Genomic DNA, 25531 nt, shown 5'->3' on the forward strand with positions numbered 1-25531 from the left:
TAAATTCCTCCCATGGTTAGCCCAGCCTACATGCAGAGATAAGCAAGAGCAGTTAACCTAAAATGTGGCACTATGTAGGGCTTAGAAGCAAAATAGAGCTCGTCAGGCTCGGCCTGCTCTTCACTGCTCCATTATTAATATAAAGTGTTCCTCTTTGCCTTTTAAATCTGGTTTGCTTGAATTTTACGTTGCCTAATGACTTCCTCTGCTTTAAAATTTTTTTATGTTTGGTGTTTTTTAACAAATCTCTTTACTTTCAGACTTTGTCATTTACTTCATGTATGTCTCCATAAACAGCTTATAGAGCAGCAGTTAAATTTTTACCGATTCTAAAAGAACCTGTATTTTTAACCCGTCTCTGTTGTCATTCTTGATGTATCTGGTATTATTTCTGCCATCTCTTTATGTTTACTTTCTGAGATCTTCTATTTCTTCCTTTCTGCTTCTTGACTTTGCTAAATGCTCAAATTCTTTTTTAGTTTGACTTTTTGTCTCTTTTGTGGTTTTAAAGGTATACATCCTAATTCTTTTTATTCTGCTACTGGTTGCCCTGTATTTTTCACAAGCACACATTGAGGAACAGGTTGGTGGGTGATGATTTCCATTTTGGGAGGAGTGACAGGTAGGTCAGAATCCTTTGAGGCCGACTTGGGGGAATCTGGAACCTGTTTCTTCAAGGTGAGAATTGTTTGTATTTCTCTGAGAAAGCATCACTTCCAGTTACAAGTAACTGCAGTGAAAAAGATACCGTGCAGCAAGGACAACTGAAATCTACATTGCCTATGATTTATTTCTCACATAAGGAGTTCTCTCTTCTAAAGATTTAGTGCCATCAGGACTGTGCTTAGGCAGGTGGGATGTAGAGTAAGATGGGGATTCAGGAGGAGCTGGGGCAGTGAACAAGAGGAAGTAGTGAGAGGGACACCAGGACCTGCTGTGTCCATCTGGTCTTTCATCAAGACAGCTCACCTGCACTGATATGTCACAGACGTTCCTGTTATGCCAAAAGACTTTACTGCTTTGCCAGGTTTGAAAGCCTGTCCTTATCAGTGTATTCTCTTTTTTAAATGTGATGAAAAGAGTTAATTTATTCCCAATGCTTGAAATTGTGGTATTTACATTCAAGACTACCGCCTGTTTGCAATACTGGGTTTGCAGCTTGTTGGGTATGATTAAATACCAATGTGGGACAGGACTTTTGTGTTCGCTTTTACTTCAAAACCCTAGAATCAGATTATTTCATCCCTTTTAGGGAAACTTACTTGTCACAGGGAATACACGTTGGAGACAGTGTCTCTTCACCTTGTTGGTGAGAGGGGATTTTCATCCCAGGGTTATGAGGATGGCAGAACACACGTGCTGGAAACACATGCAGTGCTGCAAAGAAAAATCAGCACTGAGATAAAGGATTTTCAGCAACAAAATTTTGACTTCCTGGATTGCAGGAAGGGCACTCTCACTAGCCATCTTGCCAGAGAGTACAATGAATAAAGGAAAAGCAAACGTGTTTATCCCTCCTGCATTTGGGGTTCTTACTACTGTGTCTCATCTTCGTTGGCTGGAGCCAGGCCTCACAATCTAAACTAAAACCCAATTGGCTAACAACTTAAAACTTTTTTAATCAGGTAAAAGCAATGGAGAGCTGGGACATGCCTGTGAGCCTGTCCAGCACAGATATCTTGGTTAAAGTACGAGGACATAGAATATACTAGGTACCTGCAAGCATGGCATGTCTAACAGCTATATAGGATGGGGCTTAACAATGAGTTATTAGCATACTTATGATTTAACAAGAAAGGAAACTTAATTTTTTTTATTTTTTTGAGACCAAGTTTCATAAAAGTTTTACTTGGAAAAAAAAAGTTTTACAAAATATCTTTCCAAAGAAATTTTCCATAGAGTACAATGAACTCATGTAGTTTTCTGATAGATTACAGTATGACACTCAGAGGGGAGAGGTTTCTTAAATAGCCAACTAGCTGCAAAACCTACAGGCGAAGTAGATCTTTTTAAAAGTGCCTTTAAAATGTAAAAGCAAGTAATATAATTGTTGAATCTCTTTGAAATTTTAAAATTTTCTTTAAAAGGGTCCATATGGGATGCACAATATCACAGCTGGCACAAAACTGCCTATATTTTGTCTGAAACACAAAAACAATGCGTATGAACAGTATTCTTCGAAAAGTAATTCAAAATGCTGCCGCTGCATCATAAAGGCAAACTCAGACAAGTGTTGACAGTATTCAGAGAATTAACAAAACAAGGTGATTATTAAAGTGTTCAGACAGTTATTTTGATTTTTTTCAAATACCGCTGGTAAAAGGGTAAAAGAACTTGTTGCCAAAGTAACTCGGGATAGCTATTTTGCCATAGATATTCTAAACAAATGAACAACTAGGTTTTAAGATGTAAATTCCCATTTCCTACACGGGGCCTAGGTTTTCTGCTGCAATATGGAAGCTTTAAACTTTGAAACCCTCTTTTCAGTTTCTTCTGAGGCTTCTGACAGAACTTCCTTTCATTCTGGAATGGTGGGTAGCGCAGGATGAGCAATGGCTGGGTGTGGTGTTAAGGAAGGTGATACAAATTCTTTTTCTATAACAGCTCCAGAAAAAGCCTCAGGTGTTCCCGATAAGGGCAAAAGTTTCTTTTGATGATTTTCTTGTGGTTTTTCTTCCAAAATGCTCTCACTGGTGTCACTGCAAGTGGCTTCTTCGCAGCTGATACTCCTCAAAACACCCCGCCTATCGTCAAATTCAGCAGCGCTGCTTTCGCTGGTGTTGCTACACACACTATTCTCTCTACTTCAAGACTTCAGGATGGATTTGAGAGGGGTGTATTCTCCATTCACAACGTCAACAAAGGCTCTGTAAATGTCAGCAGGTGTCCTGATGGTGGGCAGCTCCTGGGCAGAGTGGCCGCTGCCAGTGCTGTTCTTTCATTTACGTTTGGCTTCTTCTTTCTTTTCACTGAATTTTAAAGTGGTATTCTTTCCAGTATTTATTTGGACCCTCTTAGGCTCAACAGTATGAGAAAAATATATTGTTGGTATAGAATTATCTCCAACTCCTAAAGCCTCATGCTCATCATCACCAGCATCGTCGTCATCAGCATCGTCATCATCCTCATCCTCATCATCATCCTCATCATCCTCATCACTGTGGTAAGAACTGGAACCATTCACCGAACAGTTCAACTGACTATTCAACTGATCCCTAAATGGTTCTGAACTTGACACATGCTTATGACAACTGTCCGGAGTATGAGAGTCTGTTACTTGATGCATAACATTCACATTTGTGTTGTGATCTTTCTTTTCTTCTTCAGAAGATGTCGTATCTTCTCCATTTGCAGTATCAGGCTTACTATCAAGTTCACCCAGCAATTCTTCTTATCTCTCTAGTTCTTCAAGTCAAGCCCACAGTTCTTTATCAGCAAGGAAATCCTTGGATTTCATGTCATTTGCAATATCTGCTCAAAAATATCTGAAGTTTTTGGTTTGGAATGTGGTTTATGAGCAACTCGGTGTTTTGCTTTAAATTCAAAGTCACATTTAATTTCTTCTCTTATATCAACAATATCACCTTCAGCATCACTCATTTTCTGCAAATCTTCTGTGAATTCAACTCCTGATTCAAAATTTTTCACCCCTTTTCTTAAATCCTCTATTGTTTTTCTTACACGTTCCTTCCGGTGCTCAACTGAACCTACAGCCTGCTTTGCTGAGCACTTTGCAAACCAGTTGTCCCCCAGTAAAACAGTGACTTCAACAGTAGGGACAAGTTTTCCGGGCATGAAGGCGAAAGGGCCGAACGGTACCATTATATTGTGAGACAATTTCTCAGGCAAGGTGTTGAGTCTTTCTTGAAGGGCATTATAGTCATGATCTACCTTCTTCCAATGCTGGATTTTCTCTTGGCAGTTAGTGACCACCTTTTCCTGCTCCTCGCGCAGCCGCACCATGTCCGGGGCCGGGGCCGAGCCGGGTGCAGGGTCGGAGGGCGTCTCCACGGTGGGCGCCTCCATGACGGGCCGGTGGGCCTCAGCTAGGTGAGCGAGTCCTGAACCAGCAGCTGCGCAGCGCCCACGCGCCCGCCCTCAGGCACCGCACGGCCCGCGCCCAAGAGGCCGCATCTCACACGTCCATGCCGCCGCCGCCCCGCCGCGGGCTCCGAGTAGCAGGCCGACCGCCAGGTGCCGAGGTGCCTCTCCGGTGCGGGCCCTGCCAGGCGTCCCGCGGCGGCCGCGCCTCCTCCGCGCCTCCCCACTAGGCCCCGCCGAAAGGAAACTTTAAAGAGGAACTTTTTCACTTCCCACAACATGATACCCCACACCCCATAGGGCACAGATAAGACACACGGCAGGTCATTAGTCAGGTAGACTCAGTCTGGGAGAGGAGGGCACACACACCACGCAGAATCATACAGGCCTACACTCAGGAGCAGAGGGAATGAAGGGCTGGAGGAGGAGGCATGCTTTGTAGTGTCAAGAGGGGAGAGCAACCTCCAGTTCCCAAGGGAGGATGAGATACGCTTTCTGGCATCATTCTATGGGCTGGTAGAGAATGGAAACCCGCTACTAAAGGATAAGCAGGAACTGTGCCTGGTTCCTTCGTTAAGAAGGTTTGCGTGGCTGGAAGACCTTATCCATGGGAATAGAGTAGGGAGAAGGGCTTGCTATTAGGCTATTCAAGACCCTCTCAATTTTACCAGGTATCAAGCCAGCACACAGTATGAAGCCTGAGTTTCAGGCCTTACACTACAATAAAGCATCATTATGCAACTTCAGGAAATGCCATTCCTATCACCTTCTACAGAATAGCACCCAAGTACTCCTGGGATCCTGATGACAGGCTATAAAGGGTGGTTAATTATGACATTCATTTGGGAGTAACCTGCTAATCTTTTGTCTTTTTAATGTTACTCTATGGCGTAAGCGTTTATCCTAGAGGAAGAAGGACCAGACACTCTCTGTTGTTTTAACTTACTTGGAAATTCATTTGAGTCAGTGCTACTCTGACTCCAACGTGGTCAGTGTGGTCTCCATTATTGGGCTGCCTCTTAGAAATATCATACCTGAATCTCAAGAAAAGTTCTGGGAATTCATTTTAACAAGACCCTCCAGCGATTCTTAAAAGATTGAGAAGAACCACTTTGGAGGGACTTGTGACAATTACCCTCAATCTAAGTTATGTAGCAGGGAGAGCACAGTAAGGAAACCAACATAAATCAAGGCCAAAGAGGCCTGACGCAGTAGCTCACACCTGTAACTCCAGCAGTTTGGGAGGCCGAGGCAGGTGGATTACTTCAAGTCAGGTGTTCAAGACCAGCCTGATCAACATGGGGAAACCCCGTCTCTGCTAAAAATACAAAAATTAGCTGGGCGTGGTAGCACATACCTGTAGTCCTAGCTACTTGGGAGGCTGAGGCAGGAGAATCACTTGAACCCGGGGAGACAAAGGTCGCAGTGAGCCAAAATCGTGCCATTGCACTCCAGCCTGGGTGAGAGAGGGAGACTCTCTCTCAAGAAAGTAAAAAAAAAAAAAAAAAAAAAATCAAAGAGTTCTGCACTTCCCTGACTTCATCCTCTAGTAGATCCTAAACCCGTTTCTTTAAATAAAGCCCTTCATCTGCCCAGGAAGGATAAAGATGAAAGAATACTGTTGGCAGTGTGGTTGACATCGCAGAGCAGTGGGAAAAGTAGTGAAACTAATTTTGAGGAAAAATGCTTTTCATAAAAGAGTTAAAAACATGCGGGCGAAGCTGATGACACTAGAACAGGTGGAGAGAGAGATAAAGTCAGTACAATAAAAGAAGAGCAGGTTTGCCTTAAGATGATGAATGAAACCTGCTGATCAGGTAAAGTGGAGGATATTAGACCTTATGCAGTGACAGAGAATGTCACAACAATAGTCCTAGTTGTGCCTCGAACAGGAGAAATTATGGGAGAATACTTACAGAATTTTAGAGCCTGGGCTGGACAGTTTTAAGGAAGGTCTGCCAAATGAGGAACTTGTTGGGACTGGGCATAGCTTAGGGCTTAACAGCTTTCTGGATTCATGGGCATAGCATGGTGACCTGAAGTGAACTCAATGAGCAAGCTGTAAGCCTCTATCCAAAATGCAAACAGAATTAAGGAACTCAGAAGGGTGTGGTGGGTCATGCTTGTAACCCCAGCACTTTGGGAAGCTGAGGTAGGAGGATTGCTTGAGCTCAGGAGTTTGAGACCAGCCTGAACAATAGGGCAACACCCCATTTCTACGAAAAATACAAAAAATTAGCCAGGCATGGTGGCGCGTGCTATAGTCCCAGTTACTTTGGGGGCTGAGGTGGAAGGATCGCTTGAGCCCAGGAGGTCAAGGCTGCAGTGAACCTTGGAGTGTACCATTCACTCAGCCTGGATGATAGAACAAGACCCTGTCTTAATAAATAAATAAATATTTAAAAAACGAAGGAAATCTTTTACAATACGCTTCCTAATATTTTAGATTACCTAGTTTGATTTAAAAACTAGATCTCTAATGGTTCAAACATTTCTAAAATCTGATTCATGATGAGAATCAAAGAGCAAAAGTGCAAGTACAATGCTGAAATATTTTAAAATTCAATGTTAGCTCATCCTCCAAATTCCGTAGTTGATTTACTCTGAGAATATGTATGACATAGTTGACCCTTCGCAGCAGCAGGCTCCACATCCATGGATTCAACCAGCAGCAGATCAGAAATACTTAATAATAAGTAACAATGGAAAAATAAAAATAAAGTTTGAAACAATATACTGCAACAACTATTTACATTATATTGCATAAGTAATCCGCAGATGATTTAAGTATATATAGGAGGATGTACATAGATTATATTCAAAAGATAGGTCATTTTATATAAATGACTTAAGAATCTGTAGATTTTGGTACCTGCAGGGGATCCTGGAACCAATTACCTGTGGAAACTGAAAGGCAATTGTATGTATAAAATTTGTCAACTCCATCTTCTTTTTCATCGTCACTTATTTTGAAACAGTTATGGATTACTTTTATCACAACCAATTCAAGAATATTTCTCATGGGCATCTTAAATTAGAACAATATTTTTAGTAATGTTGTTCACCACCAAAATTTGTATTTGTAGTGTTAGCTCAAAAGCACCTTTTCCATCAATGTTTAATTTTAAAATTGACTTACAATGTATTTGCAAGAGTTTAAAATGATTCGTTTTTGATAGGATGCATTTCAAAAAGCTTTGTTACAATTTCATAAATTAGGTGGAAAAATTGAACCACCTAAGGACTCACACTAACTCATGTTTTATTTGAAGCATTCATGCTTGCAAAGGTTTTCTTCTGTTAATGGTATTAACACATTAACAGATATTGCTTTACTTTTTAATAGGCACAAGAAAAGTTGGAATAAAAGAAAAATTATTTCTGAAGTGTCTAAATGTGATTATTTTTTGATCTGAAAAACAGATCATGCTTCAGAGAGATATGTAAATATGCTTTGTGCAGAATAGCATGTGTTAATAACTTGTCTTTGGGCACAGTCTTCTTAAAATAGAATCTTCAGTTGATCCTAAATGTTCAAGTTTCTCACATCTGAAAAAATATATAGATTTAATTATTTGCATGTGTGTCCTACATACCAGAAGCCGTGAATGAAGGTGAAAATACAAAGTGAAAAAAATCTCTTAAATCCACCCAGCTTATTTTGATGTAACTGTTAATCACAATACTTAATCAGAAAATGAAGTCTAGGCAAGCACAAAAATAGACAAGACCTGAGGGCAACGGAGAGAAACTGAAATTATTCCAGGAAAGTCAGATTCTGTGGTTGTCCTGCCTTTACCTACACCTATATCCATCTCTCTTCAAAACAGTCTCCTTTTCCCTACAGATCTGAGTAAGATGGTCCGTCCTATTGCTTGATAAAAGCCCAGTGTCCTTTCCAGAATGTCTGTGGATGTCATGCCTTGCACTCTCATGGTACCTCTAGCCCCAACTTTCTGATTCTTCTGAATTGTTTTTCACACCTTTAAACAATTTCCACTTTGTTATCAAATGAAATTCAACTTCTTTCTTAATTTCTACAAAACAACGTGTGTAGCTGATGAGTGACAAATTTGTTTGTTGAACAGGAAGGGATCAACTTGTGTTGCAAACAGCTTATGATTGAGTAGTTATATTGTTGTTTCCCAAATTCCCTGGGCCCCTCTTTCATGCTACTTACTCATTCTTTCCCTTCTGCCCCTCACCCCATTCATCCCATTTTCTTCTGTAGAGTGATTTATCACTTGATAGGCTTGTGCTCAAAACTTAGTCCCAGGCCTCGCTTTGATTTGAGATATGCCTTGAAATTAACACTGATGGGGTATCTCAAATGAAAAACTAAACAAATTATAAATCATTCTACTATAAAGACACATGTACACATATGTTTACTGTGGTACTATTCACTATAGCAAAGACTTAAACCAACCCAAATGCCCATCAGTGGTAGACTGGATAATACTCCAAGGAATACTATGCAGCCATAAAAAAGGATGAGTTCATGTTCTTTGCAGGGACATGGATGAAACTGGAAACCATCATTCTCAGCAAATGAACACAGGAACAGAAAACCAAACACTAATTGTTCTCACTCACAAATGGGGGTTGAACAATGAGAACACATGGACACAGGGAGGAGAACATCACACACTGGGGCCTGTCAGCAGGTCGGGGTTTAGGGGAGGGACAGCGTTAGGAGAAATACATAATGTAGATGACAGGTTGATGGGTGCAGCAAAACACCATCATAGGCACGTGTATACCTATGTAACAAACGTGCACATTCTGCACATGTACCCCAGAAGTTAAAGTGTAATAAAAAATAAATGTGTATCTTATGAAATTTTTTATTAATCAGTTTTGCAGTCGTTCTGTTTACTGAAAGAAGTGAGACATACATTCAATAATTCTTCAGAAGTTGAACCATCTGCAGTTTGACAAGAGTAGTTAGAAAATATTTTTGTTTTACTAATTTAGTAGAATAGCTGTAACTACAAGAATAGTTTGTAAATATGGAGTACGTCTTACATTGTTGAATTGTTTTTATTAAAATAAATAAGCTTTTGGGTATATTTTACATAATGAAATAAGTATAAAGTTACATAACAATCAAAACACTATTTCTGCTAGATTTACATGTGAAATTAAAAATACTGGGTCATCTAATTATCTTGGGTTTTAGCTTCCCTTCACTTTCCTGATGACAGATATTAAAAATACATAGCCTAAAGGATTTTACTATACAATTATTAGTGTGAATAGGCTAGTTCTGTAATATTGATGGATATAACAATAAATAAGGACTAATGAGTTTTTTCATTAATACGCAATAGGAAAAATGATAGGAAAAAGTTCTGATTAATAATACCAATAGAAAAATAACTAGAATGAATGCTATACAAATAGGAATTGCATTTGATGGCAAGAAGCAAACACCTGTAATACCAGTAATTTAAATTAAGGAAATGTGACGTAAAAAAGAAAGATCCAGAGACGGTCAATGAAGGGCTAACGTGGTTGTGACAACAGTGAGGATCCTTTTCCCATTGTTTTCCATCCTCTTAGCTGTAGGCTCCATTTCCATAGATACCTTATGATCTGGGATAGCTGCTCAAGTTCTCCCCATCACGTCACATGGCCTTCGTCAGTTTCCAGCTGCAGATAACTGAATCTGCTCCAGCTACTTGACATACAAATGGCTTTATTCCTATACTAAAGAGCTTCTGGAATCCTAGACAAGGCAGAAAACAAACTCTGGGTTAATATTTCAGGAATAACTCCCAAAGTCACCTGAAAAAGCTGGGCCACCAAGGGAGCTACTGTCCCTTCTATGACCAAGAAATAACTTTCCTGATTGGAATGCTGCTACTCCACTTGCTGGGTCTAGAACTCCAGGACTCCTGTGCAGTGAGGGAGCTGCAATCTCAGGAAGCCACACAATCACAAAACTATAATGACTGGAAAGCTCGTACCATGAATGCTGTCTTTACAACCAAGCTGTTTCTGCTTCTGTATGCACCCGTAACTTCAATGACCATAAATGAGGTCCTCAGCTAGTGCTTCTTCCCAGCATAACTGGATGCCTGCCCAGTGGGGCTTGCCAGCAGGAACAGAAACAACACGTCTCCATGTTGCTTTACATATATACCTTCCAAATCATCACTTGTGTACCTGAGGGGTCGAACATTCACCAGGTACAAAAGCATAGTTGCAAGGAAATCTGGGGAAAGTCATTTTTAGCTTTACATCTTTGAAACATAAGATGATACTCTAGAAGGGAGTTACAATAGACAATAAGTGCTAATTTACCATTCCACCAAGATATTCCAAGAAAAGGAAAGGAGAAAGAAAGGGGAAGGATAAAAGGACATCCTCTTTCACAAGCTCAGTGATCTTTAAGAAGCTTTTCATGAAGCCCCGCTAGATGATTTTCATTTGCCTCTCATTACCCACTCTTTACTGCCAAGGGAATGTAGAATTTTTAGTTATACATGTTACCTCCCAGAATAATATGGAGTTTCATTAGAAATAAGTAAATAAAGAAGACGATGAATATTTGGCAGGTAATTAATACAGTTGACCCTTGAACAGCACAGGTTTGAACTGCAGGGCCACTTATAAGTGGGTTTTCTTTCACCTCTGCCACTCTGAGATAGCAAGACCAATACCTCCTCTTCCTTTTCCTCCTCAGTGTGAAGCTGATATGTATGAAGACTTTTATGATAATTCACTTCCACGTGTGAATAGTAAATATATTTATTTTCCTTGTGATTTTCATATTTTTTTCTCAAGCTTGCTTTCTTATAAAAATATAGTAGATAAGATAATACATATAACACAAATTCTGTGCTGATCAACTACTTATATTATCAGTAAGGCTTCTGGTCAACAGTAGGCTGTTAGTAGTTAAGTTTTTGGGGAATCGAAAGGTTTTTATACATTTCTGACTATACAGAGAGAACAATGTGGGAATTAGTTTGTTGCCTTAATTCCTATGTTGCTGAAGAGTCAACTACAGTTTCAGCTGAAGTCTGCTCTTTTTTCCTCTATGTGTATGTACTCCTCCTCCTTTTCTTACATAGAACACCTCGCCCCTTTCCTATGAAGATACCCCAAGGTCTCATCCAAGCAGTGTACCGAACTCAACATCCGGGATCAGTGGATGAAATGTAGACCTCTTTATTCCATTTATATGTGGTTTCCTGTGATCCGGTGTTGTATAAAAATAGAAAAGATATTCACTGCCAGAACAACATAATGGAGAGACAGTAGGATAGGAATGATTGAGCTCTTCTTTTCAGAAAGTGGCAATGGGAACATTCATCAGTCACTGTTCCATAGCAGTTATGAAATCCTGCTGGGCAGGATTATCAAGGCCCCTGGCCTTGCAGAGCAGTTAGCTCTTCTGGAAGCTCTTTGCTCCAGGAGGTTTCTGTCTGACTGGATTTATACTGAGTTTGTCCCTTTTACAGGACACAATTAAAAGTCAGTAGCCAACACGGACCAGCAACTACAGTTTTTCTACATTTTCTGTTGTATGACAGCTTTACATAGTCTGCCTTCCAAAGTACAACAGGTGAAAGTTCGATCGTAGATTTGCCATTGTGTTACAAGGGTCAATGACTTTCCAAATGTTAACAGGGAGATTCTTACCGCCCACAGCACAGTTGCCTTCACCATACAGATCCAACTACAGATGTTTACAAGAACATGCATCCAAGTGAAAACAATTATATTTCATGAGCTTTATCATGAAATACAAAAGATTTAAGTAAATAGAATAAACAGAAGTCCCTGGAAGGGAAAAATGGAATTTATAAATGCCAATTTCTCCCAAGTGTAGGTTTAATACAATTTAAACCCTAATGTTGTAGCATGATTCTTTGACACTTAACAAGGTGATTTAAAGCTCACCTGTTAAAACAAAGTATAAGAATGAACAAGAAAATATATGAAAAAAGAAAAGAGGATATTTGCCACACAGAAACTTGCACCTGAATGTTGATAGCATTATTCATAATAGCCCAAAGGTGAAAACAACCCAATTGTCCATCATCAGGTGAACAGATAAACAAAATGTGGTATATCCATACAATGGAATATTATTCAGCCTTGAAAAAAGAGTGAAATACTAATACATGCTACAGTTCAGATGAACCTCAAAAATATTATGCTAAGTGAGAAAAGTCAGACACAAAAAGTCACATTTTATGTGAGTCCTTCAATATGATATATCCAGAATAGGCAAATCCAGAGAGACAGAAAGCAGATTAGAGATTACCAGGGACTGGGAGAAAGGGTAAATGGAGTACGATTAATGGGTATAGGGCATTTTAAGGGATGATAAATATTTTGAAACTACAAAAATCTTGTAGTTGCATAATGTTATGAATACACTAAATACCTCTGAATAGGCCGGGCGCAGTGGCTCACGCCTGTAATCCCAGTACTTTGGGAGGCGGAGGCAGGTGGATCACGAGGTCAAGAGATTGAGACCATCCTGGTCAACATGGTGAAACCCCGTCTCTACTAAAAATACAAAAAATTAGCTGGGCACGGTGGTGCGTGCCTGTAATCCCAGCTGCTCAGGAGGCTGAGGCAGGAGAATTGCCAGAACCCAGGAGGCGGAGGTTGCGGTGAGCTGAGATCGTGCCATTGCACTCCAGCCCGGGTAACAAGAGTGAAACTCCGTCTCAAAAAAAAAAAAAAAAAAAAAAAAGAAGGAAAATGATGCAAGGAGATAATATCCCATCACTTGTCTTTGTAACTTGCTGAAAGCAACAAGGAGCAATGAGTATACATGAACAGTTTGGCTATTTTCAGTTGCTTCCTTAGACCTGTGCATGTCCTAGGCATATGTTCTGCCTTCCAGGTGAATGCTGGTAAGAGTTTTACTCAGTATTTTTTCACAGTAAACATTTCTGGCTTTCAGTATCTGTTTCCTTATTTCCTCTTGCCTGGCTGTTGAATCAACACCAGATAGTTTAGTTTGTGTCATGGCAGTGCCTCAATTCTGATATTGATCAGTCAGTATCAAGGCTAAGTTATGGCATAATTGAGACTCACACATAGCGATTTCAACAAAATATTTTTCTCTATCTTGCAGGAGAGCCTGGGGTTGGGCAGGGTTTACTCGGTTATCTAGTGACCTAAGGTGAAAACTCAACATGCATCTTTTACCACTGGGTCTAAGAAGCTGCTCCAGCTTTCCTACTTCCTGGGGTTGAATTCACTGACACCATATCTGCATGTCAGTCAGTGATGTCAGGGAAAGCAGGACCCAAGGGAAAGTTGTACCTGTACCTTCTGCTCCGAACCATTGTCTGAGACCTAGTCATATGGCCATCATTATCAGGGACAGAAGCTGAAAAGTGACAGTAGCAGAATGACCACATGACCACCAGAATAGTGGAGGGCGTTAATTAATAAAGGGAAGAAAGATATAATGAATATTAAAACACAGAAACAGTCTTTAACGTAGTATGCGTGTAAAGTTTCTAGAAAAACAATGAAAAGGATAGAAAAACATATATTCAAATTTCAACTAACTGGTGGAGAGGAAAAGTGGAATAGCAGAAATTTCCCATCAGTCTTGCTGACATCAGCAAAGGGAAAGAAAAACATCATAGAGGATCTGGGACGAATGAGAAGCCCCAAATACAGTCATAAAAATAAATCTAAATATATCAGTAATTATAAGTAACGTAACTACGCCAAAGCTTTAGCTTTAAAACAATGATTTTAAAACAGAGTGAAAAAGTCTATTAAATGCCATATAAAAGAGAAAAAGTTAAGACATCAAAATTGAAGAGTTGAAGCTAAAGGGTGAAGAATAATAGGCCAGGTAAGTATTAAACAGATAGCCGGCTAATTTACCTATGTTACTAGCAGCCTAAGGAAACTTCAAGGCAAACAGTTTTAAGAGAAATAAAACTCTGACAGCTTCAAAATATCAAACGTTTAATTCACCGGGAAGATATTTAAAAGTTAAATATGTATGAACCTAACAATTTAGTTTCGAGTTATATACAAAAGCAAATACTGAGGAAACTACACAGAGAATCATCAGCGCTGTCATTTCAGGCTACCTACCCTCTTGGTAGTTGATAGATCAAGGAAACAAAGCCCAGTGATGATTCAGGTGTATTGACCAACATAATTAGCATGCTCAAATTAATGGACTTAGGGAAAATTTCACCATTTAGTGAAAAAGCCAAGTTACCGAAAAATAACAGTATCATCACATGCATGACATTACAGGAAGCTGAAAAACTTGCAAACCCAACATACAAAAGGATTTAGAAATTCAAGCATGTGTGCTAAACTATAAAGAAAATTTAAAAAATTAAGTGTTAATTTTAGATTGTATCAACTTATTTTCCATGAAAGATGGAGTTATTTACAAGGCTCCAAACATTAAGGGTGTATTCCGTAAGCGCATGGGTGAGAGAGACTGGACCTTCCTGTCTTGTAGAACAGTAGGCTTTACTGAATTTTAAGAAAATAAAGCCACAGACCGGGCGCAGGGCTCATGCTTGTAATGTCATCAGCATGCCCGCCACCACGCCCAGCTCATTTTTGTATTTTTAGTAGAGGCAGGGTTTTGCTGTGTTGACCAGGCTGGTCCTGAACTCCTGACCTCAGGTGATCCGCCTGCCTCGGCCTCCCAAAGTGCTGGGGTTACAGGCAGGAACCACCTGCCAAGACTGCATTATTCTTATTATCAGTGTCTTGAGCATCTTCTTATGTGTTTAGGAGCCATGTGCATCTCTTTCTCTGTAAAATATATATTCATATCCTTTGCCTATTTTTCCTAACGGGCAGTAGGTCTGTTTCTCTCAATTTCTAGGAGGTTTATTTGTATAAGAAAGAATGACCTTTAGCGTTTGATATAAATTGCAAGTGTTTCTTCTACTTGCCATTTGTCTTTTGACTTTATGACGTTTTTAAATCCAAATAATTTAATCTATGTAGTAAAATTTACTGGATTTTTTTAATATGTGTTTTGGAATTTGTAAAAGTGAGACTCTACATGGCAAAGACACTTTTCAGATTAGATCTTAACCAATGCATAGGTTATCAGCAAAGAATATAAAAAGTTATTTCCGTTGTTTTTTAAAAGAATATGCAGAGGGGGCCCGGCGCAATGGCTCACGCCTGTAATCCCAGTACTTTGTGAGGCCGAGGTGGGTGGATCACCTGAGAGTGAGAGTTCAAGACCAGCCTGACCAACATGGAGAAAATCCATCTCTACTAAAAATACAAAGAATTTGCTGGGTGTGGAGGTGCATCACTGCAATTCCAGCTACTCAGGAGGCTGAGGCGGGAGAATTGCTTGAACCTGGGAGACGAAGGTTGCAGTGAGCTGAGATCACACCACTGCACTCCAGCCTGGCGACAGAGTGACTCTGTCTCAAAAAAAAAAGAGAGAAAAATGCAAATTTAAAAAACACCCCTGCAATTACCATATTCACCTGTCAGAATGGCAAAATCCATTAAGTCTGATGGTTCACCCTGTTGGCAGGGTGTGGGAAAATGTGTACCACACATTGCTGAAAGGAACGCAAAGCAGTATTACCTCATGGAGAATAGTTTTTCATTATCAATCACAGTTACCAAATGCATGTCATCTTTGACTCAGAAATTTCACTTCTAAAGAGTTTTCCTACAGATAAACCCATATACACATAGTTTATTACATACACATTTTTGCCATAGCAAATAATTAGAAAGAACCCAAGTCTTATCAAATAAGCTTTGTGTTCAGTGCTGTCTAACAAAATTTAATGTGAGCCACTGTATAATTTTTAGGGTTCAAGTCTCCATTTAAAAAATTAAAAAGACTCAGGTATAATTTATCTTAATAATATATTTCATTTAATTCATAAAGTCATTTCAGTGAGTTATCAATATAAAAATTGTGAATGAGATATTTTGCATTCCATTTTCATAGAATCCAGTGGATTATACCACAGCACATCTCTATTCACACCAGCCACGCTTCCAGGATTCATAACAGCAAACGGCCAGGGGCAGCCCAGGTCTAGTTAATAAATATATGATTAATCTTAGGATGGGTTTCCCAGGTCGAGAAATCTGTGGGAAAAGCTTAAATGTAACTATCATTAGGAATGTTAATTCCAGGGAAGCAGCAGTGAGAAAAAAGGGAAGTTAGGCAAGGAAGAAGAAAGAGGGAAAAGGAAGGAGCTTTATGAAGTCAGCACCACTTGGTGTTAAGGTGTCTGCAGGACACTGAATCCTGTGGGGGATCTTCCAGTATCAGATTGGGCACGTCAGGTCAGTTCCCAGTGGCCAGGGAAAGGTGAAAGGGAGAGAAAGCTATCCATAAGCTCCTGTCTCTTGCTAGGCAAAAGTCTGACCAAAATGTTGCGGAAGAGGTAGAGGCCCAGAGAAGTGCCTGGAATTAAAGCCACGCCTCGATGTCTTCTGTGGCATCCCGGGCTTCAGCTAAGCTGGAAGAGTCGGGAGAGGTGTTGGGGAAGGAACCTTTAGATTGTGCCCTTGTGAATTTGATTGGATGACAGTTAGCAGTCACAAGAGGGAGGCTAGGATTGGAAAAAGTAGATTAAGGCTCTAGAGACAAGCCAAGAGGGTCAGAAGTGATTCATAAGAGGTGCTGGGCTTAACTGCCTCATGGAATGATCAGCAGCTTTAAAGGCAGTATGAGAATGCTCCATTAATACTGACATAGAAACGTCTCTCTAACATATACGGTCATGTGAAAAAAGCAAGGTGCAAAAACATGTATGCAGTATGCTATAATTTGCGGATGAAAGGCAGAGAATAAAAATCACCTTTGTATTAATTTATTTTTGCAAAAAGATTTGGAAGGCCAGGCATGGTGGCTCATGCCTATAATCCCAGCACTTTGGGAGGCTGAGTTAGGTAGATCATTTGAGGTCATGAGTTTGAGACCAGCCTGACCAACATGGTGAAACCTCATCGCTGCTAAAAATGAAAAAAATTAGCCAGGCGTGGTGGCGCATGCCTCTAATGCCAGCTACTTGGGAGGCTGAGGCAGGAGAGTAGCTTGAACCCAGGAGGCAGAGGTTACAGTGAGCTGAGATCATGCCACTGCACTCTAACCTGGATGAGAGAATGAGACCTTGTCTCAAAAAAAAAAAAAAAAAAAAATTGCTGGAAAAACCCAGGTGCTGACAAAAGTGGTTTCCTAAATGAGGACTGATATAGGACTGAGGCAGAAGGTGGTGGGAGGACACCTCTTAGTGTCCTTTTTATATAATTTTGATTTTTATCCCTTGTGACTCTATTTCCTAATCTGACAGTACACCTTTCAGTAGAACTATGATAAAAACATCTGGGTAAGGTGGTAAGATGAGTTGTTCTCAAGCACCATCTTTTGATATATTTAGTTTCATTCATAATGTATTCAAGGTTTCAAAAACTTCTTATATGTTCTCTCCTTTACTGAGATTTTATTTTCTATTTTTTGTTTTCTTTACTTTTTTTTTTTTGAAACGGAATCTCACTCCATCGCCCAAGCTGGAGTGCATGGTGTGATCTCAGCTCACTACAACCTCCACCTTTCAGGTTCCAGCAATTCTCCTGCCTCAGCCTCCTGAGTAGCTGGGGTTACAGGTGTGTACTGCCACACCTGGTTAATTTAGTAGAGATGGGGTTTCACCATGTTGGCCAGGCTGGTCTCAAACTCCTGATCTCAAATGATCCACCCACCTCAGCCTCCCAAAGTGCTGGGATTACAGGCATGAGCCACCACACCCAGCCCGGATATGTTATTTCCTTTCCATGTTTGAACTCATCTCAGTATTGACTAGATTCAAACAGTTTTATAAAAAGGTTCACTATCCAAGAGACAGTGGATTCTTCTTCGATTGTTTGTCTTGTTGTTAATTCTGCTTTGTTTTGTTTTAATTGAAAGGTAATTGTACTTGTTAAAAATTCTTCCACTATTAGCAGATATTGGCTGTTTTAGTGAGGAAGTATGAGGTCAACCTGAACTTTTTTCTTCCTGATGTGACAGAATTTTTCTACCCAGTTGGCTGTAAGATTTATTGTTTTATCCTTGAAGTTCAGCAATTTCCAGAAGCTGTGTCTTGGTATTTATCTTTCTGTATCAATTATTCTTGGATAAGTGCAAGCCCTTTTGGTGGACAGATTCAATCATGTCTCATACTTTGTGGTTTGTGGCTGTACATATTTTCTTATTTTATTGGTGCCAAAAATACTTATTTTTTATTTTTTGTTTCCTATTGTCTTCAGTGGATTTTTTTCCTCCATATTTTATTATGGAAATTTTCATGCATGTAGAAAAGTTGAAAGAATTTTACAGCAAAGAATCATTTATCTACTGCCTGGACTCTATAATTAACATTTTACAATATTTGCTTTATTATATATATCTGTCTATCCATCCTTCTATCCATCGTTAATAGGTCTTATTTTATTCATTTCAAAGAAATAATACCATTATATTTCGCAATAAATATTTCAGCATTCATTTCACAAATTAGATTTCGGTATTTATTTTTATACATTTGCAATAAAATTAACAAGCAACAAGTATAAAAGTCTTCATTCCATGATTTTCACAAATGCATTTGTATGTGTAACCAGATCCCTTAGCAAGATAAAAAAATGCTACAGTTGCCTGGGAATTTCCCTTAGGTACATTTTCAGTTAGTGCTTAGCTCCAGCCCTTCCCCTGATAGGCAATCACTGGTCTGCTCTTTTCTTTTTTTTCACCATGGATTAATTTTGCCTGTTTTAGAACTTCATGTAAAGGGAACCACAAAGTATGTGCCTCTATTTTGTAAACTTTCTTTCACTCAGCATGTTTTGAGATTCATCCATGATACTGTGTCAATAGTTTGTTCCTTTTTATTGCTCCATGATAGTCCATTGCATGAATATCTGACGCATTTTTTGTTTGTTTGTTTTGAAACTGAGTCTCGCTCTGTCACCCAGACTGGAGTGCAATGGCGTGATCTCGGCTCACTGCAACCTCCACCTCATTAGTTCAAGCAATTCTCCTGCCTCAGCTTCCTGAGTAGCTGTGACTTCAGGCATGTGCCACCATGCCCAGCTAATTTTTTTTTGTATTTGTAATAGAGATGGAGTTTCACCATATTAGCTAAGATGATCTCCATCTTCTGACCTAATGATCCACGTGCCTCGGCCTCCCAAAGTGCTGGAATTACAAGCGTGAGCCACCTCAGCTGACTGCATTTTTTAATTCATTCCCCTGTGGATGGACAAGTTGGGTTAATTCCAGTTTGGGACTATTATGAATAAAATTTCTATTAATAGTTTTGATGGGTCTTTTTGTAGAATGACTGGGTTGAATGGAGATGTATGTTTAGCTTAGTAAGAAACTGCCTCCATTTTCTTAAAGTGTATTATTTCACACTGCTATCAACAGCAAATGAGAATTCCAGCTACTCCACCTTTGCTTATATCTGATGTTCTTACTTTAATTTCAGCTGCTCTGATGGATGTGGAGTGTTACTTTGTCATGGTTTTAATTTGCATTTTTCTGATGAGCAATGATGACTAAGTTGTTTCAGATGTTATGTCTTCCCTTGTGAAGTGCTTGCCAAAATCTTAGGGCCATTTTTGGTCAATTGTTTGACATTTTATTATCTTGGCTTATCGCTTTTTTAAGATACATGTATTGTGAATACTTTCATTCATTTTTTAATAAAATCTTTTGATGAGCAAGTTTAATTTTGATGAAGTCTAATTTATAAATTTTTTTTTCTTTTAAAATTGTTGCTTTCTTTGTCCTAAGAAAGCTTTGACTACCCCTGAGTCATAAAGGTATTTCCCTGTAATTTCTATAAGCATTATAGTTTAGATTTAGATTTAGGTTTCTGATGCATCCCAAGTTAATTTTGGTGTATGGCATGAGATAGGAGTTTAGATTAATTTGTTTTCCATAGGGATATCAGTGGTTTCACCGTGATTTTTACTGAAAAGGTTCCCCCACCACTCCATTGGATTGCTTTGGTGCTTTTGCCAAAAATCAAATGATTGTATCAGTCTTATCAGGCAGGTCTATTTCTCAGTTACACGTTCTGTTTCACTGGCTTACTGGTCAAACTTTATGCCACTGTCTTAATTACTGTGACTTTATAGTAAGACTTAAAGTTAGATAGTTTCGGTCCTCCAAATTTGTTCTTCAAATAGACATTGTAACCATATTCAGACTTCCAATTCCTGAGCATAGCATGCATACCTCTTCATTTTTTAGTCTTTTAAAATTTCTCTCGGCAATGGTTACAGTATAGAGATCTTACTGATGGTTTTTAAAATTTTTTTCTAAGTATTGGATGTTTTTTGACAGTATTGTAATGAATTTTTTAAAATTTCATTTTCCAATTGTTTGCTATTTGTATATAGATACACCATTGGATTTGGTGATTAACTTTGTATCCTGCAACCTTGTTCAGTTAACTTATTAATTCTAAAGTCTTTTATTCATGGAATTAAATTAATCAATCTTTTTCTTAATGGTTCCTCAGGCTTAGGTGTTTCTTATAAAGGTCTGTGTTATCCCAAGACTAAGAAACATGTTCTCATTTAAAAAATATATTTTAACATCTTACATTTAGATTTTCATCCTCTCTGGTATTTAGTTAAAAGTAAGGTAAAGTCGGAACCTAGTTTTATGTCAGTCTAATAATTGGCATAGTGAATTGTTCCAGCAACATTTATTTAGTAAGCTAGTCTTCTTTGAATTGGGTTTAAACTGCTGTCTTTGTCTTATACTAAATTTTAAAGCAGACATGGGTCTGCTTCTAGAATTTGTAGTTTGGTGTAAAGAATCTTTTATCAGTAATTAAGATAGTTGTATTAATTATGGTAGTTTATTTAAAAAAATGTATTGGCTACTTCTGTGCATTGACTCTTTCAGATAAACTATAGAATTAACTTAAGTTTGATGAAATACCCTAATGGGATTCTCATTCGAATTGCAGTTAATATACAGATCAATTTGAGATAACTGTATACTTTCGAATGTGGAATATTCTCTCCAGAAATATAATTTGCATGTCTCTTTTTGTGATACCATTTTATGATTTCAATAATACTTTATAATTTTCTTCACATAGGTCTATAATATTTTCCTGAAGCTTTTCCTAAGTATTTTACAGTTGGTATCATCATGGAATCTTTTTATGTTATATTTTCTAAATAATTATTGGAAAGCAATTTTTCACAAATTCTGTCTTCATTGATTTTATAATACAGCTGAATATAATTAAAAATTAATAAGATATAATAACATTTTTGAATAGACTAGTCAGATAATTGCCACTTTCATAGATGAAGAAAGAGAGTCTACCAGATAACACATTTCCTTGTATTCAAAGAACCTTGTGAAGCAGCTTGAGATTCACTTGCATTTGTATCTGCAGTTGAATAACATCTTGCTATAAACTAAGAGTTGTGAATTTAAAGGATTTCTTTTTTCTTAAAAGCTCAGGGATCTGAAAAAAGACTCAGCAACTGTGTTGTATCTGTTACCTGTGTACTTAGCAAGAGAAAACAATGAGCAATGATTGTTTCATCTTCACTTATGTACTCTCCTCCTTAGATGACTTTTGTGAATCTGTACTGAAGATTATAAATGGAGTCCACCAGTTTATCAGGCCAGAAGGATATTAAACTTAGCCCGATACCTGCTTACTCCATTCCTAGGAAGTAGCAACTTCATGTGGAGTAGGGAACAACATAAGGCTTTAGAAAAATCCCAGGGAGTATGCGGATCAGATCCCTTCCTGGGCACAAGAAACAATGCTGATTTTTAAATACTGTGTCCAAATTATAGAATGGTTAAACTTCTCCATTTCATAGTTTCATAACATTTAAGCCAAATACATTTTTTTCTAGGGCTATCAAAAGGATGAATAGACAGGGAAATGTTCCACCTGTGCTTCTTTAAAAAAATATACAACCACATTTGAATCCAGAAGTGCCACCCAATTTTCTAAAGCATCTCTCCAGGCAGCCTTTTATGCTCCTAAAACTCAATATAATAAGGCTAAATGGAATGTAGATGTCAGAGGGAAATGCTCTACCACTTCTGGCAGCCATTCAGCCATTCAGGTATTGGTAAGACCTTTCCCAAAACTGTCCTAATGGGTCCTAAGCATTCATCTATTCAGTGGGAAGCCCTTGAATCCTATAACCCAAAGTGGGTTAAAAAAAAAAACAACTCATGAAGCTTTTCTGTGGCAGAAAAAGCAGATAATGTGGCTCACAATGATTGCTACTCTTTTCTTTCCTTATCCTGAGGGTGAGGGGTGCCCTAATTCCAGGTTTTATGGTCAAAGTCAGACAGAGATTTAAAATAATTTTCTTGATTTAATGTCCTGTAAAAACTCTCAGCTGAACATTTAGTCTTTCTCTATGTGTTATTCAGAGTTTATCAATATCATCATGAATGATTACCAATTATTATAAATAGAATTGTAAGTTCTTTTATCTATTTAAGACATTAAAATTTTTAGTACATTTTCTGGCATTCCTATTCACTAATGAGCCACCAGGGTAGCTGAATCCCCTGTTAATGGACCTGCAGTCATTGTCGTAAGTACCGTGGACTGTGGTGTTTTACTTTCAATTCTTAAGTGGCTCCCTTGATTTGTAACTGAAACCTAAAGAAATTCATTTTGTTATTACTTGTCAGTGAGAGTTAAATGATGAAAAATCATGAACACAAAGAGGGAAACAACAGACACTGGTGTCCACTTGAGTGTGGAGGATGGGAAGAGGGAAAGGTGCAGAAAAAATAACTATTGGGTACTAAGCTTAGAACCTGGGTGATAAAATGCTTTATAAAACAAACCCCCGTGGTCATGAATTTACCTATAAAACAAACCTTATGCACACCTACAAACCTAAAATGAAACTTAGAAAAATAAATAAAATCATCATGACATAAAGAAAATTTTCAACAACTGCTTAAAAAACAACTGATTATTAAAGATGGCAAGGCTGGCTCTTAGCAGAACTTTAAAACGATTTTTATAAAATGTATTAATATGGATGAATACATTATCCTCTCAAAAAGAAGAAATGTATTCAATATATACATATTTCACCTATACTGTGTGAGGCAGTGGCCCTGTTTTCAGGAAGCCCATTCTAGTGGAGGCTGTGATCAGATCCAAAGTGAATTATAGCACATTGAGGTCAGTGCTGCGGTGAAGGATGGTTTTCCTTGGAAATAGAGTAGGTTGAAACTTACCCTATTTTAAGTCCTGAGGGATTAAAAGGGTTTCCTGGGGGAAGTTACACCTGGCTGAGACCTGAAAATGAGCACTGACACCTTGGAGGGGTAGGAGTCGAGAAAAGCAGAGAGAAGGGACTGTGAGCAGACCTGGATGGAGACAAGGGCTTGCCTGGCACACTTGAGGATCATCGTGAAGGCCCCATGATGGAGCAAACAGACTCCAGGCTGGACAAGTATGTGTGCACTTGACCATGGAGTGCTTAGACAACACATGTGAGGAAATGACTACCTTGAGGATCCTGGGAAGTTACTAAAAGGCTTTATGCAGAGGACCAAATTTGGATTTCAGATCACTCTGGCCACAGCATGGAGAATGAAGAGGCTAAGGGCTAATTAGGAAGCACTATTCCAGCACTCTTAGAGAGAGATGGTGATTTAGTAAAAGCTGTGGTTCACAGGGATGATAATTAGTGGATAATTTGAGAAATATTAAGATGCAAAGCTGACAGAAGCTAGGGGATGTTGGCTGTGGGGCAAGCTGGGAGAGCTCTCAAGGGTGACACTATGTGTCTAGCTTTGTGAGAATCCCGGGGCAGGTATCTTGGAAGTAAGGCATTATCTTCAGCGTCAGACCTCTATGTGCTCTCAGCTCCGCCACTTGCCAGCACTGTGGTGGTGCATACTTTAAGTCATTCCCTCCAGTAACTGTTTTTGTTGCCTTTCAATTTTTCATGTTCTACCCCTTGGCTTTCTACTCTACCAGCTTTCTTTAGATGACAAATGATTGAACTGTAAGAAAAGATCGAATTTTGGATTCTCCTCTGGATGAAACTTTGTTAATCATTGCGTGAGCAAGTGTGTTCCTGCCTAATGCTTGGTCTGGGCTCAGGGAACGCAGAACCTCATGGTCTCTGCAGACTTTCAATTTCCCTCTTTACTGAATGGAGAGATGGGAAAGGTTTTACTGTTAGAGCAGCTCTGTGCCTGCTCTGAAGGAGTCTTTTCTCATGCCTCTTATATACAACTTGTGGTAGACATTATACAGAAACAGGATGGACTTCCATCCAAAATTTGGTTTACGTGTCAGTACTGATGATACCCTACATGCATTAAGAGGGGACAGAAAAGCTTATTACTTACATAATGAGCCTCTGGGGAGAGCCTGCCTCTCAAGCTGGGTTTAAAATAGCTTTGAGAGAACAGGGAAACGAAACAGGCTTGGGATTTTTATTGTGGTTAGGGGGTAGGGCTACAGTTCGGGTGTCTCACTTGCAAGAAGGGGCTTGCATGTTTTTGAAACTCTCATAGGTGCCAAAGGAGGGAGCATTCAGGCTTTCTTACTAGCTTCCCAGGATGTGGAGCAAAAGAGGAAGAAGGAGGTGTAAGGCTTGAGAGTTGTCAGCAAGCATCAACGAAGGGAGTCAGACTTCTACAAGTTTACACCCGAGTTGTAATTTCTCAGTTGTCTAGCACAGTAGTTCCACTTTAGAGAAAAGGCTCTCAATACCCATGAAGTAGTTCTGGTTTTCCTCTTGTCTCTAAGATTACTCCAGTGGTTTTTGCAACTCCCTAGCACCTAGTTATGTTCCTGGGGCTACCTAAGACTCCAGCCAAGATTGCAAAGAGAAGAACCAGCCATAGACATGCAGATAGTACCCAAAAGAGGCCCCAGAGCTGACTCTTATGTCCCCTTTCTGACTGTGGGTAAGAAGGAGCAGATCAGTCAAGAAATAAAAGCCAGCCCCTCAGTTTGGCAAAAGGTGAGCCATACGAAGAAATTACTGGAGCCTCCATATCCCTTTACCATTAGGTGACTAATCCCTGATCTCTTTCCATGACTACATCCAGAGAGCAACTGTGGGACCAGGAAGGAGACTGTCACACTGATGGGAAGAAGGAACATTGAGAGCAGCAAGGGCAGGTGGAGGGGCGAACGAGGCAGCATCCACAAAGTTACCAAGTGAAGCACTGTAGCCAACCCTCCTCCCACATGACACATGCAGCATCCCAATCACAACAAGGATGCTTTGGGGCAAATGTAGTAAAACTGCGCTTGTTTAAGTGGCAGGTGACTGAGTTTGCTGACTTTGGGTTTAGGACTTGATGTTAGACAACAGTTTAAAAAAAGTTCAGTTGTTTCTGAAAAGAGACTTTGATGTGCTCCTTCCCCCTGGACTCTCTGCATGTAATGCAAGTGCAGGTGGGAGATGGAAGAACAGGGGGTTTAGGGGAGCAGTCTTCAGTCCAGCT

General features: G+C 39.2%; 1 protein-coding gene and 1 pseudogene across 4 annotated transcripts in view; one reads left to right on the plus strand and one right to left on the minus strand.

Annotated features, from left to right (window-relative positions):
* Positions 1 to 25531, plus strand: part of SLCO3A1 (solute carrier organic anion transporter family member 3A1) — an 829245-nt gene that overhangs the window by 218879 nt on the left and 584835 nt on the right. The window lies entirely within an intron of this gene.
* LOC100415718 (unconventional prefoldin RPB5 interactor 1-like) lies at positions 1932 to 4053 on the minus strand (annotated as a pseudogene).

This window comes from Callithrix jacchus, chromosome 6, assembly GCF_049354715.1.
Source record: "Callithrix jacchus isolate 240 chromosome 6, calJac240_pri, whole genome shotgun sequence".
Classification (NCBI taxonomy): Eukaryota; Metazoa; Chordata; class Mammalia; order Primates; family Cebidae; genus Callithrix; species Callithrix jacchus.